Source organism: Pinus tabuliformis, chromosome 7 (genome assembly GCF_031772625.1).
Source record: "Pinus tabuliformis cultivar Carrire ecotype Pingquan chromosome 7, CPIR1, whole genome shotgun sequence".
NCBI lineage: Eukaryota > Viridiplantae > Streptophyta > Pinopsida > Pinales > Pinaceae > Pinus > Pinus tabuliformis.
Genome location: NC_142293.1, coordinates 1,366,275,567 through 1,366,283,776, shown reverse-complemented (window position 1 = coordinate 1,366,283,776; position 8,210 = coordinate 1,366,275,567).

Below are 8,210 nucleotides of genomic sequence, written 5' to 3'. Positions count from 1 at the left end.
TTTTTCCTCAATTCTGTGACCATCTCTAGTATCTCGGATGTCCTGCAAATGCTTCTTATGATACCATCAAGTATCATCTCTTTCAATTTTGGTATATTGGTACATATAACTTCCCCTGCAAGTCAACAATTTTGAGTATTTTCTACATATCCCATTACATGAACTTGCTGCAATTTGTGTTGCATATCCAAGTATTTTGGATCCTTATGCTTATAAATTTTAATTTGCTCTAGGAAATATGTTTTAATGTACTAACGGTTACCTCCATTAATTGTAAGCATGTTTTCTTAAAGCATCAACTATTTTGTTTTCCTATCCTTTTATGTGCTTAATATTGAACACAAATTCCTGAGAAATATCATCCATCTAACATGTCTTGCATTGAGTTATAGCTAACTAAATAAATACTTTAAGCTGAAATGATATGTTATTAAAGTGAATTTCTTGCCTAACAGATAGTGCCTCCACATTTTCAAGGCATGTATAACAACAACTAATTCCTTTCATGGTTCTTCAAATTCCTTGATTCATATGCAACTACAGATTAATCCTATAACAAAACTCCTCCCAACCCTTCCGTACATGCATCCGTACATACTATAAATTCTTTGTTTGGGATTTGCAAGTTTTAGAATAGGAGCTCTAGTGAGAATGTTTTAACTTCTCAAGAAAAGTTTGGCATTCGATATTTTATTCAAACTTTATCCTTTTTTTCTATAAAAGCTAATATGATATTCTATATTGAAAACTCTTCAATAAACCTGCATCAATATCCACAAGTCCTAAAGGACCGTACATCAGCGACTTATTTTGGCATACCTAGTTAACCATGGCATTCACCTTATATGGATCGACTGCTAACCCTTCTTTCGATATGACATGCCCCAGATAATGGATTTTGGTTTTATAGAACTTACACTTACTAAACTTGGCATACAGTTATTTACATTTTGAGTATGCATCACCAACCTTAGGTGTTCGTTATGTTCTTCTTCATTTCTAGAATATACCAAGATCATCAAAAAAATACTAGTGAAAATTTATCTAAAGATTTACGAAGTACATTTTTCATTAAACACATGAAATTTGTTGCAACATTCGCAAGGCTAAACATTAACACCACAAACTTGTAGTGCCCGTATTGGGTCCTAAATGTTGTTTTATAAATATCCTCATTTTTAATTCTCAACTAATGATGTCATGTCCTTAGATCTATTTTGGAAAAGATGGTAGCTCCCCTTACCTGGTCAAATAAATTATCAATGAGAGGTAGGGGCTACTTATTTTTGATAGTTGACATGTTTAGTTGGCATTAATCAATGCACATTCTAAAGGTGCCAGCTTTCTTCTTAACAAAAAGTATAGGTCAACCACATGGTGACACACTAGGACTAATATATCCTTTATCTAGAAGATTGTGTAGCTGCATTTTCAACTCCAACAACTCTGGTGTAGTCATCCTGTAAGGTGCTCTAGACACTAGGGCTGCATCAGATACCAAGTCTATGAAAAATCCTATATCTCTATGGGCTGTAAATTGGGAATCTTCTCTGGAAACATCCACAAATTCATTAATGATTGAGACAGTATTCAATTTTAGCTCTTTGTTTGTCTTTTCACTTTCTTTCTACATGAACCATGAATATTTGGTATCCTTTTTGGGACTCTTCTTTCATTTGGAGGGGTATAATTTTCCTAACTGATATTGGTTTTGGCACACCCCTAAATGGTTTGAGTTTGTCCCTACAGATTTACACAGGTCACAATTTTTTATAGGAAGTTTATAATTGCTTTTCTTGTTTCCAACTAATCTATTCTGATTAATATATCATAAGACCCAAGGGAAGTACATTTAAATCTACTGTAGTCAAGTAACCATTTAAAAAGAATTAAAAGATTCACTAATTTCCATTTTTTCTAAAAAATGATTCACCCAAATTTTATTGGATAAAATTATGTAACCATAAAATTGCCAAAATTTTGTACAGACTATATTAATTTTTTAGAAATTTGAATATTTTTACAAAATATCGTCAGTTTTTTTTAAAGATTGCATATTTGGGATAGTAAGATTCACCAAGGTTTCTAAACTATTATAATAAATTTCCATCATTAAAATTTTCCCTAAATGCTTTTTGGTCAACTCTGATACTGACAATGTATGGCGTAGCAAATACTTCCATGGAAAGGGTTTGTGTGATTGACTCATAACCATGGGTTTGTGTGTGACCCATAACCATAATGGAATTACCTCGTGATATAATAGGTGGATGAATTCGAAGATTTGTTTACTTTAACCAGTTGATCTATATGCAAATTTGAAAAAATATCCATAAAAAACACATATAATAATGTAAATGCGAAACTAGAATATAAGATAGAAGATCTAGAAAACAATACCACAATCCTATTATGGAAAAAATATGACAATTTTATAAGCAATGCAAACATTATACTTATTATTTAACTACGAAATATATTACATAAAAATCAAATACAATATTAAATAAAGAAAATACATTGAAAATTTTCTTTCTTTGTTGATTTTAGATCTTTCCTTTATTTTTTTTGTCTTCAATGCTGTCAAGCCTTCCCGTTTTCTTTGTTCAAATCAATGAGATGTTTCTTCTTTTTGTACCTGGTCCATATATACGAATCACATGACTTATGATAATCCATTTTAAACGTATTCATGTTTTTTTTGTAGCCTTAGATGTTATCAAGGAGGAGTGCCCTTTCTCTTGGTGTCCAATCTGCCTTTTGTACTTTGTCCATATATGCTAATTATTCCCGACTTATCATAATCCATTTCAAACGCTATTTTGTGACTTATGATAATCCTTTTCAAGTGAACCTACGATAATCCATTTTCATATATATATATATATATATATACATAAATTTTACACGTGACCGAATTTTTTATACTTTCTTTTTTAAGTTTTCACTGGATCTAACGACAAGAGCACACAAATTGAATGCTTCCAACAAAGGAGATCATGCAGGAGAAGGTCATTGCAACCTGAACCAGAAACGTTCGCGCTATTATTCAAAGAGAACAATGTATTGCGTTCAAAACAAAACGCCCAACATATTGAAACAGGATGAGTGCCCACTTAGTTATAAAAGTGCAGTGTCCTTGGATTTGGCCTGCACAGCCTGTGAGCACACTGATTCTCCCCATTTTCTCTCCATCGACATTGTAAAATCTGAGAAAAATGAGGAGGCCTCCAATTATGTATTGACATATGCTTGGGCTTCGTTGTTGTTCAAAGCGGCCTTTTGTGCTTCTTTAAATTCATGTAATAGTGGGTGTCAAATATTCGAGAGCTACAGATGCATCTCTACTATTGTCTTATTGCCCTAGGCTTGCATACTATCTTTAGTTGAGCTGCATAATATTTGTCTACGAAGATCTGTATCTCCTTTTCCAGTAAAATTGTAAGGCTGTTGCTAAAGGAGGTGCAGTGGGAAATCACTATAGTGTGAGCCCCCACCCAACATTGTTACCTATCACTCATCATATTACATGTCATAATATAAACCAAGCTCAGTGTAACAGATGAGAAAAAAATGGGCGTGGAGTATGAGAAGTAGAGAGCTACTTAGATGATAAGACAACCAACTCTTTAACATCGAGGCCATTGCTCGCAAATATTGATGTGAGTCGAGAAAAATTCGCAGTTTTTGCGGAAAGTACTCAGAGCCTCGCGAGCGATAGAGACAACTCCATCTGTGTGTCCCGTTGGAACGTTCCACAATGGCAGGAGTTTACTGAGAGCCTCGCGAGTGATAGAGACAGCTCCATCACTGTGTCCCCGTTGGAACATTCCAGAATGGCCCACTTAACTGTTTTCATGAATTAAATATTATCTAGGTGATTGTCGGCTAAAGGCGATTATTGAACATGAAAGGAAATGTAATGCATGCGTTATGGCAACGGAACAAGAGTGTCACCATCTGGACAACATTTCGTGCTACGAACGCAAAAATATCGGCGCATGGCACCACTCCCGGTATACTTCTCCACTGCAGCTTTAGCTGCGTCAATGACTTGGAATCCTCTCAGGCTCACATTCAGAATAACATCCTTTTCCTCTTTGACGAAAGTGTTGAATTTGAGAGCATTGATCCATCGCAACCTTCAGCGGGTTAAACATATCAATTTATTGTTCCAACAAATCATATAAATGCTATGAATTAGAGAGTTCAGAACTCAGAAATGAACACAGAGCACTTGCTTGATTTGATTGCCAAAGAGGGTTTTTATATATAGAGAAGAAGTTTTTGGAGTCGGTGGCTTCTTCAGGAAGCTATCTAGCTCTCGAGACTTCCGCCGAATTCTCCAGAAGAAACTAGACGCAACATTTAATGATGGTAGTTGGAATTATTAATGTTTTCCAACACTCCCCCTTAATTCCAACCATATGACAAATATACTATAGCACAATATATAAGACACTATAAACATACTCTTAATTGTCATGCCTACTCGTCTAAGTCTCAGCTAGGCTTACAATATAATCTTGATTTTCTACAACACATAATTTACTTCTACAAAACTCAAATTTTGCCTTTGCAATAGGCTTAGTGAATATTTCAGCTACATTCTCATTTTTATTACATTATATTAGAGAAATTTCTTTTGATTGGATATTTTCTCTTACAAAATGATATTGTGTGTTTATATGTTTTGATCTTGCATGACATACAGGATTGTTCCCCAATTTGATGGTGCTTTGATCATCACATCTGATCACTGTAGGTTCTTGTTGACCTTCATCAACATCTTCAAGTATTCTTTTGAGCCATATAGCTTCATAGGTGCCACTACATAATGCTTTATATTCTGCTTCAGTTGATGACAAGGAAACTGTTGCCTGTTTCTTGCTGCGCCATGATATAGCTCCTGACCTATATTGAAGATGTATCCAGTGGTGGATTTCCTGTCATCTGGATTTCCAGCCCAGTCAGAATTAGAATGACCTGTCAATTCAAACATTACAAGCATTAGTATATTCAATACCAAAATTGATAGTTCCTTTTAAATATCGAAGGACCCTTTTTGTAGCTATCCAATGGCTTTCATGAGGCTTAGCCATGAATTGACTAAGTATGCTTACTGCATAAGTGATGTCTGGTCTAGTGGTAGTGAGATAATTCAGACTTCCCACTAATTGTCGATACAATGTTCCATTCACCTCTTTTGTTCCATCATCACTTCTTAATTTGATATTTTGTTCCAATGGAGTACTCACTGCTTTACATCCATTCATATGAAATCTCTTTAGTACTTCATTTGTATATTTGCTTTGTGTGATTAAGTTCTTCCATCATCTCTCCATACTTCAAGACCTAGACAATAGTGCATCTCACCAAGATCCTTCATCTCAAATTCCTGTGATAACTTTATTTTTATATCTGTAATTAATTTATCAACACTCCCTATTATTATTAGATCATCAACATATATAGAGAGTAATACTATATCCCCATTTATATCTGTCTTGACATACAAATTAGGATCATTTTTATTTTTTTTAAATCTTTGCTGAAAGAAGAATTTGTTGATTTTCTCATACCAATATCTGGGGGCCTATTTTAGTCCATATAAGGCCTTTTTTAACTTGCATGCAAGATGTTCTTGACCCTTATTTACAAATCCTTATGGTTGAACAAGATAAATTTCTTCTTTTAAGTCACCATTTAGAAAAGCCGACTTTACATCTAATTGATGTAATTTCTAATCATATTTAGTTTCCAATGCTATCATTATTCTGATTGTATTCATTTTTGCAACCGGAGCAAAGGTATCTTCGTAATCTATACCTTCTTTTGTGAATAACCTTTTTGCAACCAATCTTGCCTTATACTTGTCTATTCTACCATCTGCATTAAATTTTGTCTTATACAACCATTTTTATCCTTTAGGGACTTTATTTTCAGGTAATTCTGTTAATTCCCAAGTTTCATTTTTCATTATAGAATCATATTCTTCCTTGATAGCTTCCATCCATTCTTTATGATTTTTGGCTTGTTCATAATTTAAGGGCTCAAAACCAATCATTACTTGAGACATTAAGACATAATATCTATAGCTGATGGGGGCTTGAATCTGTCGTGTTGACCTTCTTAGAGGTTCATTACTTTGTGGAGTACCTTCTCATTTTCTTCTCTGTGGAGTGCCTTCATCACTTCTTTGTGGACTCTGATTCCTTGATGTGTCTTTTGGAATGTCCATGTGTTCTTGTACTTGAGTTGATTCTACAACTTCTTCTTCTTCCTTAAAGTTTTCATAAGGAGACTACCATATATTATGTTCATATTCTTTTATTTTCTTATCTACATGCTCATGAAATATTACATCTCTACTTGCAAAGACTTTGTGAGTACTTGAATCATACATTTTATATGCTTTTTGATTAGTGCAATATCTAATAAAAATACATTTGATGGCTTTGGCATCTAACTTTCTCCTATCCTCTTTAGGAATATGAGCAAAAGCCTTGAATCCAAATATCCTTAAATGACTAACTTTAGTTTAAAACCATAAAACGCTTCAAATGGTGTTTTGTGCTAAAGATACTTAGTAGGGCTTCTATTTTTAAGATATACAGCTATGTTAATGGCTTCATCCCAAAAACTATTAGAAGGTCCTTTACTTTTTAACATACTACGAGCACATTCAACTAATGTTTGTTGAGGTGTATGTGGTACTATAAATTGTTGCATAATTCCATTTTGTTTGAAATATTTGATAAAAGCTCCTGAAGTGTATTCACTGCCTTTCCTATCAAAGAATTTTAATGCTTTTTCCTATTTGCTTTTTAACAATACTTTTGAATTCTTTAAAGTATTCAAACACGTCACTTTTGTTTCTTATAAAGTACACCTAGGTGTATCTAGTGCTATCATCAATAAATATAAGAAAGTAATATGATCCACCAAGTGACTTAGTTTGCATTGGACCACATACATCACTATGCACTAGTTCAAGTATTTCACGTTTTCTTCTATTTTCATGCACAGGAAATTCTTCCCTATGTTGTTTTCCTAATGCACAACCTTCACATTCAAAGTGTTCACCCTTAATAATTGGATGACCTTCTACCATCAATTTCTTTTGTAGTAACATTAAGTCATTATGATTTAAATGTCCATACCTTTGATGCCAAAGCTCTATAGTTTGACATGCCTGTTAATGCCAAAGCTTGATGCCCATTTTTCATTACATCCAACTTGTATAAGCCTCCAACTTTCATTCCTTTTGCAACAACCTTATAGTTGTCCCGCACATCCTTTACCAAACAATGTGATTTCACAAATTCAACTTTTAAATGTTGATCTATGATAGTAGAGACTGAAATTAAGTTCTTCTTTAATCCTGTAACATACACCACATTTTGAATTTGTTTTTCTTGTCCATTAGGCATCATAACACTTATCTCACCATATCCTTTAATTTCATGTGATCCATTATCTCCTAAATAGATGTGTCCACCATTATTAATCTCATGATAAGTATCAAACCAATCTTTTTTGCATGACATATGGATTGATGCACCAGAATCTATAAATATGCACTAGTTCAAGTATTTCACGTTTTCTTCTATTTTCATGCACAGGAAATTCTTCCCTATGTTGTTCTCCTAATGCACAACCTTCACATTGAAAGTGTTCACCCTTAATAATTGGAAGACCTTCTACCATCAATTTCTTTTGTAGTAACATTAGGTCATTATGATTTAAGTGTCCATACGTTTGATGCCAAAGCTCTATAGTTCACATCCCTGTTGATGCCAAAGCTTGATGGCCATTCTTCATTACATCCAACTTGTATAAGCCTCCAACTTTCATTCCTTTTGCAACAACCTTATAGTTGTCCCGCACATCCTTTACCAAACAATGTGATTTCACAAATTCAACTTTTAAATGTTGATTTGTGATAGTAGAGACTGAAGTTAAGTTCTTCTTTAATCTTGTAACATACACCACATTTTGAATTTGTTTTTCTTGTCCATTAGGCATCATAACACTTATATCACCATATCCTTTAATTTAATGTGATCTATTATCTCCTAAATAGACGTGTCCACCATTATTAATCTCATGATAAGTATCAAACCAATCTTTTTTGCATGACATATGGATTGATGCACCAGAATCTATAAATATGCACTAGTTCAAGTATTTCACGTTTTCTTCTATTT